Source organism: Mugil cephalus, chromosome 14, assembly GCF_022458985.1.
Source record: "Mugil cephalus isolate CIBA_MC_2020 chromosome 14, CIBA_Mcephalus_1.1, whole genome shotgun sequence".
Taxonomy (NCBI): domain Eukaryota; kingdom Metazoa; phylum Chordata; class Actinopteri; order Mugiliformes; family Mugilidae; genus Mugil; species Mugil cephalus.
In genome coordinates, this window is record NC_061783.1 from 9,369,639 (window position 1) to 9,388,832 (window position 19,194).

Here is a 19,194-nt window from a genome sequence, read left to right on the forward strand (position 1 = left end):
CTTTTCTCAAATTCCCACAGTATGAGAGGCTACTCCGTTCTGTTTCACAATCCCCCAAGAGTCTCTGAATGTATGCAGCCGTGCGCGCTCCCGTCCCTCGGGCAAATAGTTATTGACACAGTAAAGGCATGTTTATCAACGGAGAAAGATGAGCGTGCGGACGTCAGCGTCATTTGTGATGACAACCTTATCGAGCACTCGGCTTATTGAAGGGACAAAAAAGAAACTCTATTGATTGAAACACAGAGGTTAGGTTATCGACAAGGATGAGGCCCCACTCGTCCTGTCAATGTCAGCTCCTCTGATCCCCAAGTTACACGGACGTGTCATCATCTGCACCTGAGATGAAATGTGAAAATTTCCAGCACTGCATGCCATGCTGTCACAGAGGCCCCAAAAAGTGTGTGCCGAACACGGCTTTAACAAAAAAAAAAAAAAAAAAAAAAACGTTTCGTTATTTGCGCACAAATTAAAATTATGCTCTATTATTTTAAACAAATATAGACCAGACTGCCTTTGAAGTCGCCTAACTTTAAAACTAAACTTCCACGTATTGATAATTTGTCTCATATCTAGAAATTTGTACCGATTTGTTTTAACTTCCCCACTGCAGGTAATAGTAGTCCTGTAGTCCTCATGTTCAAAGTAAAGGAGGGTTTTCCTGATTCTCTTGTTTTAATTCCTGGTGTGCAGGATGCGAGTCCATCCTACCATAAAAGGACAAAGGAGCGCCGAAAGAGCCATGATTAATGAACATTCACCTTTACCTTGGATCCACCTGCAAGAGCCGCTGTATTTGAGCTGCGAAGACTTCTGAGGCTGCAGCACAGGTCTCAGTCTCAGTCCTGGTGAGCAACGCGGAAAAGGAGAGTAAGTTATGTAGACAATCTGTCTTTTATTAACCTCATGTCGGCTTCTTTTCGGTGTATATTTAGTGGGTCGAGAACAAAGGATGTTACGTAGAAAACCGACAACGTTTGGTAACCACAGATGCCCTCATTTTGTTGCTAGAGCAGTTGTTTCGGTATAAATAGTTAAGTATGTGCACAGACTTGTTGCTCGAGGGCCTTTTTTTATTGAGGCCAGCCTGACTGAGAGTTGAGTTGAGGCACATAAAAAACGTCCAAAAGTTCTTCTTTCACTTTGAAATAGAATTTAAAAAAAATAACAAATCCCGCCGGTTTTAATTTACCTCAAACCGTACGATCGAACGGCCCTTTTTTTATTTCCACCATTTTTTCAAAATTACAACACAAAACAAAAAGCGTAGTGATTTTAAGGCTCTTATTATATCAGTGGTTATTTCTGTTTTGTTAAATCGTTTTACAGCATTTTAAATTATATGCAACTAAGAGTTAAATGACTGAATCACATAGTGTAGATTCACTGAATCAAAGAATGAATCATTTTGAACTACTATGCAGGATATTTTAATCATATTTTACTGGTAAAAAAAATACGCATTTTCTCTCATCTAAATCGATGAAAAACACTTTTAGAGTGATGACCTTTGAAAATAAAATTTAATCGCTGCGTATTCTGAATATTTATGTGTGATAAGGCTTCAGAAGGCGTTTTTGATTTTGGTTACTTGCATAGTCATCCGCCTTGTAACTGGCGATTCTTCCTAGTTTGTGTCCCCCAGCACATTCAATTTGAAATCTGGTCAAATTTATGGCTGAAAATTCTGCAGAATATAACACTGGATACAATTTATTTTTGTCCTCCCTTTCGTGCCTTCACATGGTGTGTGTTTGTGGACAAATTAAATATAGCTGAATGAAAAGCGTTTTTCTGTTTTTCTATAGACCCCAATAAGCCTGTGGGACCATTGGGTGCTCCCAGACCCCGCATTTTAAATTTAAGCCCCCTTAAAGCACACTACACGCCCCTGTGGGCTGCTGGAGCCACACACAGAGAAACGCTGCTGATCCTCAAAAGAAACCTCGAGGTCAGTCCTCGGTCACGATTCGACTTTGTTGTCACAGCACCATCCGAGCCTAAACAACAGTTTACAGAGCACACTGAGCAAACAAGCACTTCAACAATGCGGTCACAGTCCAGCTACGACGGCCTCTTTGACCAAAACACCTTCAGACGCGCTGCTAAACGCTAAGAAAAAAATGACCTCAGGACGGTGTTACTGGTCTCACTAGAACGTGGCCCTGCGCGGCTGATGGTTCCCATTAAGGCCCAGAGATAAACACAGGGACGTTGACAGATGTTTAACTCAAACTATTAAGGTTTTGTGAAGGAGGAATAAATGTTTAAAGCTTCTGACTTGGAGAGGTGATGCAAAAAATGGATTTTTTTTTTCACGTAGGCCTGTCTGATGTGCCTCAAACAGACGTGTGCTGTAGAAACCAGACATTTGTAACAGAGAATAGCGAATACAGCATATAAAAATGCCTCTTTGTTACGTTTAATCTCTCGTAATACCTGTAAAAGCCGATCCTTCGACTGTGGGTTAATATTTAATATATTTAAAAAGGTACATTAACACATTGAACTATTTTATAATTTAAATATTCCCGTTTACAACCGTGAAAATACACAACAAAAAACAAACAAACAAAAAAATCAGATATTGAAGCTTTATAAAATAATAAAATTTAGGTTGGAGATATGCAGCTTATTTACTTTATATATAGGTGACACTGTTAACATGTTATAATATTTAATTCAGCTTAAGGTGTGAGCTCAAAAATAAACACATTTAGTTAAAATAAATTGCAGAAAGTGTAGAATTAAGGTGGCCAAGAATCACAATTCAGAATATGTTTTATCTTCTAAGTTTTAATATTTATTTTGAACGTAAATATTCCATAGACTACAATAATTTACCAAAACATTACCTCCAATAGTAATGCATTATAAAAAAAATAGAAAATTGAATTATATTGTGTTATATGTGTTATAGTCATATATGTTTCTCTTATTTTGGCAGCCCTATTTTAACCAGTTAGTTTAAATAAATTTAAACATTTCACCGCACCACAAACTATAACCTTCAAAATGATCATCCAGTTTTATTAATACCTCTCTATTAAAAAAAATACATAGTTTCAATATAAACTGAAGAGTATAGCAGTCATGAAGGGAGATTTAATGCAAAGAATATATGAGTTTTATTAGTTTTTATTAATTTCACTAATGCTTTGGCAAGTTAGTGAATTATAATGGTTTTTTACTCATTTAGATATTCAGAAATTGTTCTGAAATTTCCATCATATATTTATGCACTTACTTCTTCTGTGCACAATAATATTTGAACAGGTTTTTGTTACAACATATAAGTAAACTCTTAATTGTGCTTGCATTTTGGAATGTGTCAGGAACCATTTCATTACCTCGAAAATTTTCTAACAAGCAGTAAAACAGCACGTTTCTAAAACTGCTTCAGTCGGTTTGGTGTATTGTCTGTGACTGTGTAAACCCTCCACTAGAGCATTATACGTTATACAAGCATATTTTCCAGTTGAATTAAAGTTGAAGAACAGGCCGATCCGTGACAATGTGTTTCATTTTCTCCAGCATTGGACAAAGAAGAATATCTGCGAGACATAAAGGAGCAGAGCTGACGAAAACACCCACAGGCCACCACCTGAGAGATCACAGGTATTCCTGGCAGAGCCCTCACAGGCACGCTTCAACACTCTTACAATTGCAAGAACATTTGCAATGCGGTTTTCTGCAAACACATATACAGTAAATACAGGTGCATGAGGATGAGGTTTGCACACGCGTAGACAAACACAAACAGACACACACACACATACCGGAGCGAATCTTTCTGAATGTCCCAGCTTTGCAATGTCAAACTGATGTCTCAGCCTACAAAGTGTCATCTCGTTGATATCTAATTCTTCACACACACACAAAACAAAATGTGTATGTCTGTATTCACAAGCTAAACACAGACAAAATGCACATCAAGTTGTGAGTCATTTACCTACACAAATATGAATTAACATGCTCTGGAGAGAGAATTAAAACCTGGGTCAAAGTACCAAATGTTGCAAAATTTAGCTTTGCTGTCAAAACTTAGATTAACTGAAGCATTTGAGATTCATTTTCTGAACTGTAAGAGAAAACCTACGTGTCCAAGGACATAATGCAAATGTATGGTCATTGTGTCCTTAAAATCCATGTAGTTAATTACAAATCAGGCTGTGCTTTTATATATAGGCCTTCATTTTGGTTTGGTTATGGCGCCATTATACCTAAGACACACAGAAACTGTTCAGCACAGTAAAGATCAAATCGAGAGAGCGAGACAGACAGTTTCTGATCTCAGACAGATAGACTCTCAGTCTTTTGTGATCACGGCATCAGACCGAGAGTGCTGCTAGCTCAAAGAGACAGAGATGCAGACAGACAGAAGCCAGTCATCACGGTAGTCGAGGTATTGGCACGTCTGCACTCACTGACCACTCCCCCGTTGTGATTGGCAGCCAAAATGTATTCCTCCATCGACAGATGTGCGTCTCCATGTGCCGATAAAGGGACAGAGCCGATGGAGGGATTGACAGTATGATGGAGGAAGAGAAGGAGGGAAGTAAGAAGAGAGATGACATCATGTGGTCAGTGGCTGTCTGTGCTGCTATGCGTGTGAGACCATAGTCGCTAGGGTACGAGAGAGCGAAGTAGAGGGAAGGAGGGCTGTGCGGTAGTGATTAGAGAGAGAAAAAGCAGAGGTTATGTGAGTAACAGGCTGAGTGAAGTGCTGCATATCCACATCTTGACACCAGAACTCACCTCAAAGAGTCGTCTGTAGTTTTCTTTGAGCTCCTTTTTGTCTGATGAAGCCCTCCTACTTGGAGTGCCAAATGGAGTGATACAAAGGGATGTGAAAAGAGAGGAGCACAGCCAGGATACTTCAGCAGGTCTGAGGCCCGCGGGAGGAGAGAAGGCTGGGAGAAGACTGGCTAGTGGTCTAGAGACAGAGGTCCATCCATCACACATGTCCTGACCTCCAGTTGACCCAGCAGGGCAGCCAATGAGGCGCCTTTACACCCTAAAAGAAAGACCCCCCCCAACTACACACTCACACACTTTTCTAACCACACACACACACACTCGCGCGCGTACGCACAGGAGAGATCGGGTGACAGTGGATGCTCTTTGTGTTGGCCATCGTCGCTTCCCAGAATCCTTTGTTTTTTTACTTGACTAATGTGAGTACCAACACCTGATAGACAGACTGTTCATAGCTCCCTCCCTCTCTTTCTCTTTATCGCTCTCTCTCTCTCTCTCTCTCTCTCTCTCACACACACACACACACACACACCCCACACACACACATAGCTTCAGAATAAAACAGGAATAACCGCAACAGAACTAGACACTGAAGGTACTGTGCATTAAATACTAGTTTCTTTTCCACAAAAAAAGCAAACGTCTACAACCTCCAATTATTTACTTTTTTTAACATTTGATGTATTTGATGTATATCCTTCTCTGAGGCATTCTTTAAGACACTATTGTTTTCCTCCATTAGGAAATACTGATGATTTTTATTACAAAAACAACAGCTCCAACTTCCTACACCCGTCATGTTCATAGGTTTGGAATTATTTGGTGACCCTTACCTTTCCGCAATGCAGCCAAGGTGGCAACGGCTGAGGGTGAGAAATGTCAAGAATTTCACGCTCAACTCACAACTCCTTAACAATTAATATAGCTCCAGTAACTGACTGCTGGTGGCACTCAACATGATTTCCATCCTCCTGTCCCACAAGCTCATTCACTAAGAGTAGACTAAGATGCTGGAGGCTATCTATCTATCTATCTATCTATCTATCTATCTATCTATCTATCTATCTATCTATCTATCTATCTATCTATCTATCTATCTATCTATCTATCTATCTATCTATCTATCTATCTATCTATCTATCTATCTAAATCTTTAAGCCCTATTTGGTTCTCTTTGCCAAAACATAATCCCCACCCTCAAACTGCACACCCAGCAGTGCTTGTCAATAAGTGAGCTGCCTGAGCCAAGCCTTTGATATCAAGGGCCGGAGAGTCTTTGGTCCCATGCATAAGTAGACAGGTGAAGTAGCATATGTTAAAACGGCCTCAAGGAGAGAATTGCTTACATATCACAGTCTGAAACGTGCAACCACAGTCAGTGCTTTCACGCAAAGATATGAACGCACGCAGCAGCTTAGGGGCAGAGAAGGGGTTTCAGCACCTCCGATGACACGTCTCCGTGTCAGGGTTGAACGCTGGGTTCTGCCGGCGGGGACGTGCGGCGATTGTCGGGACGTTTGAGCTCACCTGACACCGTTTTACCTGAGAACCAACATGTCAGTCGCCCCCATAGGAAGGGCAATGGTGCTCACGTGCGTTGTGACAGAAGACCATAGGAAACACAATCTGGGAGGGATTAGGGAGCAATTTGTGCGCTAACTGACACAAAATGGGGAGTTCGAACTCGTGTCATGGATACTGATGCGAGTTGGGGGAGCCAGTCACATCAAGTAACCTGACTAACTTTGAGCATAATCCTTCGATTTCTACTCTCTTGTAACCCTAACTGGAACCACAATTTTTAAACCAGTAGATGAGCAGCTCCCTCAGAGCCAAGTTTACTGCTTCTAATTACTTGATTGCTTCAGTGGAGCGTTCCGCTGCCAAAAATTACACAGGCACAGCATGGACATTAAAACAGACACTGTTAATGCAGCAGCTTGTTATTGTAAAGAATGGCAGAGATGTTTCAGTGACAGATGTAAGGCTTAGTGTAACTCTAAGCCTCTCGTTTGTACACACCCTGAAGCACATCACACGGTGGGAGTCTGAGAGCCGGAGTGAAACTATGCACTGATAGGCTGCCTGTCCCCTTCAGGCACAGAGCGGTCTAGATTTGGATCTCCAGCACTCGTAACTGTAAGCTTAGCAAGACAAATTGATACCAAGGTGAATCTGTAAGATGATGTATGTTTATGGCTGTGTAAACACAGACAGATAAGAGCTTTTCATCCCACTGTTGAGACACAAAGAGTAGAGCAACAGGGGTTATCTTCTTCTTCTTCTTTTGTACTCTTGTCACGTGCCAGGATTGTGGCTGTCAAATGTGATGATGCATTACCAAAAAAGTTCTACCATATTTAGGTATTACAAAAAACCATGGATGTTTTCTTAAAAGGAAATACAGTAAGTAAACAGTTTGAGGCAATATGGGTCACCAAAAAACAAACCTCATATCGCTTTTAAAAGAAAGAATTCCTAAACATTCTGCGCACCCAATGGCTAACTTCTCCACATACGTGCAAAACATACCATCCACCTCTACTTCCGTCTTCTCCAGCAACTTGGTCAGCAGCACCAGAGAGCGCGTTGTGTGGCATATCCACGACAGCAACGGCCGCAGGGCATTCGGAATTGGCCGCCAATTATTGCCTTTTTTTATTGTTGGCAGCGTCAGCGCCTGCACACTCGGTTTATCCTATTCATCTTCCATCTGCCAGTGAGCGCTTGAATCTATAAAAATGTATCTGATGTCATCCGGCTGAAATAACGGTGCTTGTTTGAGTTTCTCGTTCCTGACGGATGAGGTTCGTTACACGTAGGCGCGTTAATTTGATGACACACACGATAAACGTTGACGCCTCTCACTTATTTGGGAAGCTTAAGCAGAGATCTGATCTGACTGTGTGCTTAAGGATAACCTCTGTGTCAAGTAGCAAAGAAAATGATCAAAGCACACACACACACACAGAGTTGACTTTCCCACTCTCGCTTTCACCCATTGACTTTGTGCGTTACAGAAAAGCCAGACAGCCAGAAGCTACATTAGTAAGTTTTCAAAAGTTTTCAAAAGTTTTTGAAGACATTTAATTTTCCTGTAAGGTCCCACTTTGCAAGTCCCTTTTTCCTTTTTGTTGATTTTCTACTTGATAAATCTAATAAATTCAGGCTAAATTGACCCTCTTTTCAATCGCATTAATCGGTTAAGGAATAAAAATGTCAACAAAAAAATAAATAAAAATCTCGTTTTAGCATCACCTAGCTAGCAGCTAAGCCAACGCCAGCTTCAGCCTGTCCCTTGTGTCATTCATATAAGTTCTGTGTGTTAAAAGGAGCTGACCTCTCCAACACCACAAGCTCACCTGCAGACAGCTGGACAGTCACCCTCGTCAACGCCCCCTGCTCTTCCTCCCCCCTCGCTCGTTATCATTTGAGTTCCGTAGAGACTCTTCCAATGACAGCACTTGTCTATAATGTCGTTGTCGCGGCTCGTGTACGTGTGTGTGTGTGTTTACATTTGTGCGCTCAAACTAGTGCATGTTTGCCCTGTAATGACAGCGGCTGTCTATAATGGCTCGTCCTGGCAGGGATCATTCGGTCCTCCCTCTCTCCCACGTCCGCTGTCCGGTGTCACCGGTGTCCGGGTGGACGATGATGTGATCTTTAGTCCCCTCTGCGATCTATAGACTGGCATTTGGCTCAGGGAGCGTCCCCCGGCCCTGACATGCATGCTAAAGCTTGCCGCTGTTTTGCCGATATCCCCCTGCCCGCCTAACCTCCCCCAACAGGAAGTTAACGCCAGCCGGCGCAATATTCCGACAGGCAGCATTAGATACTGGAGTGGCAGTTAGCCACTGATGCTCGAGCCCCTGTAGGGAAAAATATAGACGGTTGTTTGTATGCATGACTGTGCGGCGCAGAAGTCAATCGGTTTCATTTGCGCATATCATTAAAAAGACTTTTCATTTTCATTAGATCTAGAATGTAACTGGTATTAAGGCAACTATTTTAAAATGGCCCATCCCCTGTTGTCTCAAAGGATGTGGCATTGACTCTGTGTGTAGCGAGCTCTTTTCCGTCCCCCCTTTGATACCAAATTCACCTACTGTGTACTTGAAAGTATTTAGCAAACGTATGAGGCCCCTAGCTCACATGTACCAAAAGAAATTAAAATTTGCACGAGCATGGCGTATCTGCAAACAGTAGTTAGTTGCATACGGCAACACGTTGGTGCCTATTGTCCTTGAACGCAAAAGGGACGTTTCTAGTTGAGACAAGAGTTCAAAGGTGAAGTAAGTCATTCCCAAGAGAGGTGGTCAAATAAACACAGCCCTTCCTACAGTGTTCCTCCAGAGGCTCGCCTCTCAAGTTTATGGATGTGCATCGCCAAGGCAACAACAATAATAACTCACAGCCCTTACGCCACTGCAGCTAACACAGCAACAACACCATATCTTCCGTTCCTGTGAAACAATTCAAAGGTGTATGTTAGGTTGTCAGATTTTTCTCAACTACTGGAAAGATAAACTGATGTAGCATCTCGTCATTTCCTCATCACAACCCTTCTTTTTCCGTTTAAATTCATTTGGGACTTCTTCCTTCTTGGAGTTCAGCACTTTAGCATTGGCTAAACTGGCTGTCTGTATTCTTAGGGCTAATGCATTTGCCTGTAGCTTAAACTGAGTCTTTTGTCATACTTCATGTTGTCTTCACTTGAGACATGCACTAGAAACCCTTCAGCCCCCTTGAGTCACATGCGATTCTTTGTAGCTGTAACCTAGAATTTCATTGTGGAGAAGGTGCACATGCAACGTAACCTCTCCAACTTCTTAAGTAGTGGCCATTATTTACATTTTAGCACGACGTCTAAGAAAAGTCAAATAGACAGTAATGCTTGCAATACTTTTTCTAGATTACGAAAAGTAGTGCAGCTTCAGCCAACACTTAAAACACTCATAAGGACAGTTGCATATTTAGTTACAAACCACTACCACTTACACTGTCTTCCTACCTGCTTTTACTTTGCTTTTACTACCCCCAGCTTTCCAGGCGCCTCCTGTTTTAGTTTCTTATTACGGTACCGGGTGATGGCATTTCTTGCCTTGAACATTTTTGCTTCTCCCATATTGCAATGACACGTGTCAGTCTGGTTGTTTCATACGTAGCACGGGCAGTATTTATTGCGCTCCCTGCAGAAACTCCTGAGTTGACTGCAATAATTAAGGAGTACCCTCAGGAGCTGAGCCTATTGTGCCAAATACCCTTTGACGATTTATGTACTACAATCCCAAGCTCTCTCCGATGTGACACATATGGGAAACAAGGGGCTTCTGTTAAAGACAGATTATTGTCATCCAGCACCCTAGCAGCCGCGTGCAAGGATGATGGAATGAGAGTGGTCTATCACATCAGGAGTGCCCCATGTTAGACTACTGAGCTACTAATCTTTTATGGAAATAACAAATTTAGCAGCTATCTACCTGCAACACTCGACAACATTCAGCCCCATGCCCAGCTGATGGAACCTTTCACATTTCATGTGCCTAATGTCTAATACATCTTGAAGATATATTCTCTAGCACTCTGGCAGCAATGTGTTTTGCATTTCCAGCAGCATCAACAGTTTGTGTGGGAAGACAAATTCAACAGTTAGCATGAGCAGTCACATGAAGAGCTTTAATTTAAAGAAGAATGAGGACAGTCCATCCATCTGTCCATGTGTTTTCTTCTCTTGTTCAGGGTCGTATGAGGCTGGAGCATTTATCAGTGTATCCTGGATGGTCTATAAGTGAGAGTGCAAAATACATAAAATAACAACATTATGAAAGCTAAATAATATATAAAAAGATGGTTTTATAGTTTATCACTTCTAGCATATCACTTCTGTAGTATATCAGTTCTCTTTATAATTTCTTTATTATTAATACTTTCATATTATTTCATATATATAACGATACAACAGTAAAATGTTGAATTATTAAAAATTGTCTCATTTTTCAGTATTGCATTAGTTTAAGAAGTGTCGTATTTGTTCCTATGTTAACATTTTTTATTTTTTTTTTTAAAAAAGTGGTTATACAGACTTTTGTACATCACAAATGTAGGAAACACATTAAGGTTTACCAAATTAAAAAGGTTAGAAAATACTCCATCCAGGGTCGAACAGACAAAACACAGTTGCAGCAGTGATTAGCAGATATGAATAAGCACCATAATCCCAATTACGGAAAACACATTGCCCGCGTCACACCATGCACATTTAAGTGTTTACTTAAGTGTTTAAGGTTACACAGTCAGTCCTCCTGGCTTGGCACAAGGATTATCTGTGTGTACCAGTGTTTTAGTGTGTGAAATACGCTTTTATAACCAAGGTGATGTCTCAATTAACTTGACAGGAGAAAAAAATGTTGCAACGATAATTATCCCAAACACACATGTAAAAACTATTTGTAATTTGGAATGCTTTTACAAAAGATTTTATTGATTTAACGGGGTGTACTTTGTCATTCTTTTGTTTGATTACAGAAAGTCTCTATCGTAGTCCTTTTTTAGATTATTGTATTGACACGTGTGCTCTGTCCGTGTTTTCTGTCTCTAATGGAGGCTTATGATGGTTTACCCCTCGGTGTGTGTGTGTGTGTTCTGGTGGATGCGTGCGGCCCCGAGGGAGCGGTTGTGTCCACTCCTGCATTGATGCCATCACCCTCTCATCTGCATACCTGACAGCACAGACCTTTCTTTCATCTCTGTCTGTGTGCTTCTGCCAGTGCAACCTTTCTGTGTCATTTCTTACTTCCCCCTTGTCTTTTCTGTTTTCTTCATTCACCTTCCTTTGGTGCCTTGTCTAACACTCTTTTACGTTCTTCGCTTTCCCACCCCGTTGCTATTTTTCACTGCGGGTCAATAGTGTGTGTGTTAGGGATTCAGCACTTGCAGTTTCTAGATAAACACCCTGTTAGCAGGATTATCCCTGTTGTCCTAACAGTGTAAACCCGGGATTAGACCTAACTCTCCAGGGATGCTTGTATGTGATTTTGTGCGTGTTTGTGGGTGTGTGTGTCAGCTCAATATCTGAAAAGACTACCATTCAGGACGTGTAACATAGTAGCTCAGTGTACACAGGAATAAGTCAATGGTGGAAGCATATTCAATTAAATCCACAAAACATTATTCAAACTTAATGGGCCAAATAATTGTAATTGTGTGTGTTTGTATGTTGCAGGTTGTTGATATTTATACGTATTTAGTTCTATACAACACTGTTGACCTGAAAAAGTGGTTTTCAGACTGAAGTACCAACTGCTGCGGGGCGCTTGTTGGTTTAAGAAGTAGATTAATTAGTCTGAAAGCTTATCAGACAGAAAAAAGCTTTTTGCAATAGCCCTGCGATTGTTATGAGCTTGTTAGGGTCAATGTCACTGATAAGAAACCACTGAGCGATCAACTAAACCACACGCTGTGGTTTTACGGGCTGTTAAGTGCCAGAATATTTCTTGGCCGGAAACTTGCAGCACTGGCTACTGTGAGGTTGCCAGGCAACAGAGATACAGGGAAAGTCACTGCTCCCAAAATAGCTAAAATTACTTTTAGCTAATTATCAAAGTCAAGAGCAAAGCTAGCGATTTAAACTTCTGTTTGTGTACAGCTAAGCTAAACTACTACTGCCTTGAGGATTTTTTTTTTTTTTTAACGGACAGGACATTGCTACTAATTATCTCATCTAAACTTTGGCAACAGGAAAACTTGCATGTGTAATTCCCAAGATGTTGGGAGTTGTTTTCTTCTTCCCTGTTCAGCCCTGTTAGATAATCACAGTTGCGTGAGTATGATCAAGCTTTTTGTCACATGTCACAGTGATGCACGTGGGCCTAATTTGATTTCATTGTTATTTTCCAGTGGAAGTAAATACAATGCTATCACAGTTTTCTTTCACAATAGGAAAAAGTCAATAAACTGGTAAAGCGGCAGATTTTAGGGAGCCCCACTGCTGGTGAGAGTTTTAAGAAAGGAAGTGAGTGAGGGATGCTTGAGATGGCAGAGTGAGAGCTGTGGTGATGATGAGGAGGTGAGAGGTCTAAGGTCAGGCCCCCCTAGTGATATCTCCTGTGCCAGAGAGGCAGTCACGACCCGGTCACCAGAGGTTCAGGTGTCAGAGAGACGACTGACTGACAAGACCGAGCGGGACCTCTCCTGCGCTCCATCCCAATTGGACCTTTCATCCTTCCTTCCCTCCCTCGGCCTGTCATCCCTCCGTGACCCATCCTTCCCTTCCCTCAGCCGCTACCCTCTTTACTCTCTCCCCTCACTCTGCCCATAGAACCCCAGCCCTGTCATCCTCTCATCCTTCCCCCTTCCTTTCCCCTCCGCTCACCTTCTTTTTCACCCCTTAAGCTAAACATTACCGCAGGGTTTCACTCAGCAGGCCGGGCTGACTGGGGCAGCTCTCTACGGGGCTGCGTTTGTCTTCAGTTCACCACCAAACACATGCAAATACCGCACATGCATGGGCTCAGTTTGCTGCCAGACACACCTATGGCCAAAGCTGCGCAGTGCTATATGGAATAAATCTGACTTTGAAAGAAGTTTCCAGTTTGTTAATACTGGGTCTTTTAAGTTGTAACTGAAAAAACACTGTTCACTAAATTTATTGTACACGTTTTGCACATTTGGAAACCATAAATCGACTTATATGTCTGAGGTCAAGAACACACCCATGAATATGAATGAATATGTGCCTTGGCTGGTGTGAACTACTAGATGGTTTTAAGTTCTGATGCTCCATACACAGTTCTCTGGTGCATCCATCAAATCAGTATAATGAAATTATGAACCAAAATGCCTACTGTTTGTTGAAAAGTACATTCAGTAGTTGTTTTTGTCACAACTGCATCTAATAAAACAACCACTTACTGAATGACCCCGGGGTTATTTTGAAGTTCAGGAATGACTACTGAGACAAATATCACTGTTTATTTCTGCCTGCTGGATTTGACTAATTACTGGCAGTGTGGTGATGGAGTTGTCTGTGTTTGAAATGTCTTTTTTCGGCATTTATGTCTGCAGTTGATAGAGACAGTGGACATGTGGGTAAACAGAATAAGGGGATGATGTGCAGAAAATGCTGAGAATCAAGCCAGCGACTCCCTGCTCAGGTCAATTCTCCTGTACCATTAACCACTCCAAAAACCAAATCAGGAACTAGACAACAGTGGCTATAGGTGACAGCACTCATGTTAAGATTTTTTTTCCGTAATACCCTCTGCTCATGGAATCTATGGCAAATACAATAAATGGTTAGGGAAAAGTAAAACATTTGATGACATTTTTGGGGGAGGATAACAGATATAATTTTAAGAGAACATCTGCATCAAAGTCAAAATCTATACTTGACCCAGTCAAAACCCAGACCTTCACACCCCGTGTCGTGTAGACTTATGTAATATGGATGCAGTGGGATTACCTTCTGGGCTTTAGACATCTTTCTAAATAATCTTCATCCATGAAACATGTAACCGTGCATGAAAGCACACATATAGGAGACTTTGCATTATTGTGGCTGCACGTGTCTTTAATCCATATGAGCTTTCTGTATATAACATGCAACATGCCTGAAGCACTAAAAGTAATTCCAAATAGACTAGTGTGCCGCTGTGCAATGGGAATTCAATAAGTCAAATTAAAATACATATTGCATTTTATAGAGAGGATCATGCCAATGTGGTCACCAAATGCAGCCACATTTTGTTTATTTAAATATAAATACTCTGTCTCTGAGTTTATATTCATAGAAATTTGGCATCTGCAGAACGGACTTCACCCTGAAGGTATGGAAGAGCTTCTCATCACTCTCTTTCTGTCTCATCACCGTGTTGACTGGCACGCCTGAGGACACGAGACAGCTTGACACAGACACTGGCAGGTATGCACACACAGACCTAGACTCTGGCAGGTGCAGCTCTGCACGAAGGTTCTGCCAGTCTTTTCTTCTTTGTTGCTTTTCATTAACTTGTCTCATACAATCAAAGACTGTCAGCGCGAGCTGAAGAAGGATCAAGAAAGGGAAGAAAAGGAGGAGGGATAGATCATCTACGTTTTCTCACGGGCCCATGTCTGAAACCAAACTTCCTTTTTCTTTCTGATAACATTGTGTCTTTTGTAGCTCTGAAGATGTCCTCCAGTGTTTTGTACAAACAGATGACACACATCCACACATATGTATTAGCGAATGTTGCGATAAAAGCACAAGTGCTCTGGGCGGCATACATTCTACACTGTCAGCTCATCATAGCATATCTCCAAGAGTGCACACCTGCATTTTCCAAAAAAAAAATAAGTCAAGTACTTCTTTGAAAAGAGAGCGCGTTTAAGTAATGCAATCTGGGCTTTCAGTGAAATGCCGCAGCTTAATGAAATAACGACAGAATGCATTTACCTCCATGCATAAACCCATGGCTGATTTCTTAGCTTTCGGGAGGCGTGTCACTCTGCTAAAGGTTAAAGGGAAGATATTCTAATCAGGGACTCTTTACACAACAGAAGCTCAATAAGGTCAACTGGTGTCACAACATTCAGGTTGGAGGGAGGAATGTGTGTAAATACAAGTGTGTGTGTGGTTACTTTGCAGTCAGGCTATGTTTATCTTTCTGTTGCTTGTGCAGTCACTCCAAATACAGTCTCTTTTCATTCCCAGCTTCTCTTTTCTGGCCTATTTTCCCATGACAAATTCAAGACTAAATCATTCACATACACACAAAATGAGCCACATGCGAAGCGCCGGTGTCTGATGGGGTGATCCGCCGGCCAATCGGTCGTATTGATTATTGGGCCACGGGAGGCTGGTGGAGCGGCAGCAGTAATTAGGGCTTTTTGGTGTGGATTAGCCGAGAGAAAAGGTCACCCACTCAACATCAGTGGCAGGACCACAGGCAGGGACAGGGAGGGCTGGACAGGTGATGGGGACTGTCCCCAAATGTGATGACCACGAGCTCAGAGCGCGGCCACAGACACACAGATACACAGAAACGGGATGGAAGGCAGTTGAAAGCATGCGTCTGCTTTATCATAACGCAGATCTTATTTTCAGCATTTTTAGCCATTGTTAATGATTGTGTCAACACTGCAGACAACGCAGTAATTGAAGACATCTGAGTACAATGCAACTGGCCGGTAACCTGATATTTCAAATAGTCGGACGAGCATAAACAAACCAAAACCTTAGTCAGGTTATCTCAACCATAAATTTGAAAGGAGTCAATTTTATCTTTATAACTCTCAGTCACAAATTACAGGTTTATCTCAAAGAGGTTTTCGGTGTGTAAAAAACATACGACACCTTTATGTCTTTAGAAAACATAGAGTGGAGTCAGATCTCATTAATCCTTTTTCGTGAAGTCGTCTTGTTAACCAACAATAGCAATTAAAACGGGGTATGTAATTTGTTTTTGGCATTATTTTGTCTGTTATTTTGTTTGTTTATCATAGGCTTTATAAGTACTTAAATATTTTCCTCCAATCACAGGCCATTTTATGCAGTGTTGCTATTTTGGGCGTCCGTATTGGTTACTCTGCATAAGTCATGTACATTCATGTCCCATTGCTAGTGAAGGTTCAACGGCCGATGCATTTTATGCATGTTACAGCGACTGGAGATATTAGTGCCAAAGATGGGCCCACTCTGTACTGGTTTAATGAACAACAACAACAAAAAATAAATGTTCGGACGGATTATTTGACCTGTTCTCATGATGAAAAAGAGTGGGATTAAGCGCATTCACAGGCAAGAGGAGGGAGTGCAATTGCGGCTACAAGGACGGGAAGGGGGGCAGTGCAGATTTTACATACCCTGCCTTTAACTTGGAAAGTACCTATAAAACAGTAGCCAAACCAACAAAGACAAGAGCCTACTGGATCTATTAGGAATATCCCAGTCATCTAAATATACAGGACTGTGTCAGAACATGCCACATGTAGTTTTGCAGTGTTACAGTTCTAATTGTTGCATATTTTTTTTCTCCCATTTTCAGTTTCTCCCCCTGACCGACAAGTTGCCTTCTCAGTTGTGTGGCAGGTCTAAGTGTATCTTCAGAGGTCGCGACCCTACCAGACTGTGATCTGGACAAACAGGACTGAGGAGCTGCAACTGGACATGGAATGTTCCTTTTGTTTTGTTTTGTTTCACTTTTTTTTTGTTGAAATGGTGGAAAATTCCTCCCTCTGCACTTGCTGGGGCAAAAAGACAAAAGTTCTTGGCACAGAATGAGTCAGAGTTTACATGTGAAACACTGTGACTGTAACAAAAACTGTGAACGCTTATGCATAGCTGTGTTGTAAGTCAGGATGCGTTATTCTTTCCTTTGTCTTTGTGATTGTAGTCTTTACCTGAAACTGAAAACGTGATTTATTTCAAGGTCTCTGCTTTTGTTGTGTGAACAACCATGTTGATGTCACCCACTTGTCTGTGTTATCTGTGCATTCCACAGAATGTGTTTTTCACTATGCACCTGGGACAATGTGGAACCAGTAGTTTTGCTGCTTAATAAAGAAAAAGCAAACATGAATGATTAAGAAGGTGTCCGCTTGACCACATTTACAGGGTGTCCGCTCTCCTTCTCCTCTGTGACGCCTCTGCGTGAGGCAGCAGCTGTAGCAGATTTGGAGGCTCTGCTCTTGTGCGAAGCTGCAGCGCTCCTAGTGGTGAAAATGCAGAACAGGTGCTACATTTCTGACAAACCCACCAGACAAGAGGAGACAACTGCTGATTGAGGGAACTTGTGCACATAGGTGCTGCTTTGTGTTGCACTGCTTTGCTTTTGTGTGTTGTGTTTTTGCAATGGCAGTGACACACGTGTTTGTTTGATGGTGGTGGTGGTGGTGACGGGTGGGGGACTGTCTTGTCTCATCACACAACAATACATGTTCCCGAATGTGTGTATGTGCATCAGGGGAGAATACTATCCAAGGTACGGGGCATTCGCTTTAATATCCGGGCTCCGGCTGTATGTATTTGACCCTTTTTTTTTATGTATGAAACAGTGTGCGTGATTTGTAAATGTCACTGGAAATGGCATGCCAACAGAGGTTCTGAAGAAGTGTTGTGTTGTGTGACAATAAAGGACATACATAACTGAGAGGCGAGTCGGAAACAAACACATGAGGGCCAAACAAACCTTGAATTCTATCAGGCTCGGGCTGCTTTTGCCTTTCAAGTGAGTTTGAAGGCAGGGAAAGTGGCAGATATCTGTTGGTATCTGACGCCAACGTTGAAATCTAAAAGTAAAGGCACTGATTGATTCAATGTGCCAGTTTCACATCATAATGTCTGCCATTCAGAAGATTTATTTATTTATTTATGTCCATGTCAGAGGCAGGTGGTCCTAATCTTATGTGGTGGATAGTGACTTGGGCATAAAAAGCTAAATGAACCTATATGGCGCACATCGTGGCAGGGTAGTCGGGGCTGACTGGGTCTATCCAGACTCTCCACGGTTCCTGCATTATAGAGTTCACCAGCGGGTCAAAAGTGTCACCACATACATCACAGCTGTAGCAGAACGGCACACACAGTTGCCATGGTGATCAGCCATTTTTTTTTTCCCCCCGCTGTGCTAAGCCAAACATTAGTGGGTGGGTGCCAAGATACGAGAAAAAGACAAAACGGATTGTGTGCCCGGTCCTATGTATGCTTAAAACGTGTTGCAAGTTTGTTTATTTGGCCAGGCGTGTTTTTGGTTGCTGTTTGCGTGTGCCCCCCTTGTTTGACTGGACTATCTGTGGTCTCAGCTGCACTCATCGGGAACGCTGTCCAACAATAGCTAAGGTACCCGCGGTGGGAGCTGCGCTGCGTGATAAACCAGGCGAAATGGCGGTGTCAGAAGCTCCATTGAGCATAATCAGGGTGTGCTAGATGGGCTCGGCTGTTGGGTTTAGGACCATAAGTCTGGCGATTAAACATGCATGGGGAGAATCCTTCATCACGGGGCGAAACAAAGCCGCCCTGCCCTTCCCACGTGTTCCGACATCGCCATGGAAAAAGCCTGTTTCCCTGGCAACCAAACTGGCTCTCTTTGTCAGAGGAATGGGGAAGGAGGAGGTGAGGAGGGGGAGGAGGGGGGGAGCAGAGCGGAGGCATGACACTCCACGGTGACCTCCACCTGACCTCTAGGTGAACATGCCGTATTGGTTTCCTGAAGGGAACGATGTGATAGATTGTTTTTGATTAAACAAACACGGGTTCTATTACCTAAAATAAAATAAAGAAAAAGAAAAAAAAACGCACAACCTAATTTGTCTTTTTTGAGTACGACGACGACTCGGTGTTTAGCCGTATTCGTCATGGACTCGTGAATGTTCAAAATAACACACCGGTTTATGTATGAGAGGAGAAAGGAAGAGCATTTGCATGGGCAATGCTTCCTTAAAATCAGACCAGACGCCCTT

At 42.1% G+C, this 19,194-nt stretch overlaps 1 long non-coding RNA gene across 1 annotated transcript; it reads left to right on the top strand.

Annotated features, from left to right (window-relative positions):
* Positions 1-755: 755 nt before the first annotated feature.
* On the top strand, positions 756-18,825 carry LOC125020127. Its single transcript, XR_007114165.1, has 4 exons — positions 756-870; positions 3,535-3,618; positions 14,564-14,677; positions 16,782-18,825. It is a non-coding gene; the product is annotated as an uncharacterized LOC125020127 (long non-coding RNA).
* Positions 18,826-19,194: the final 369 nt, after the last annotated feature.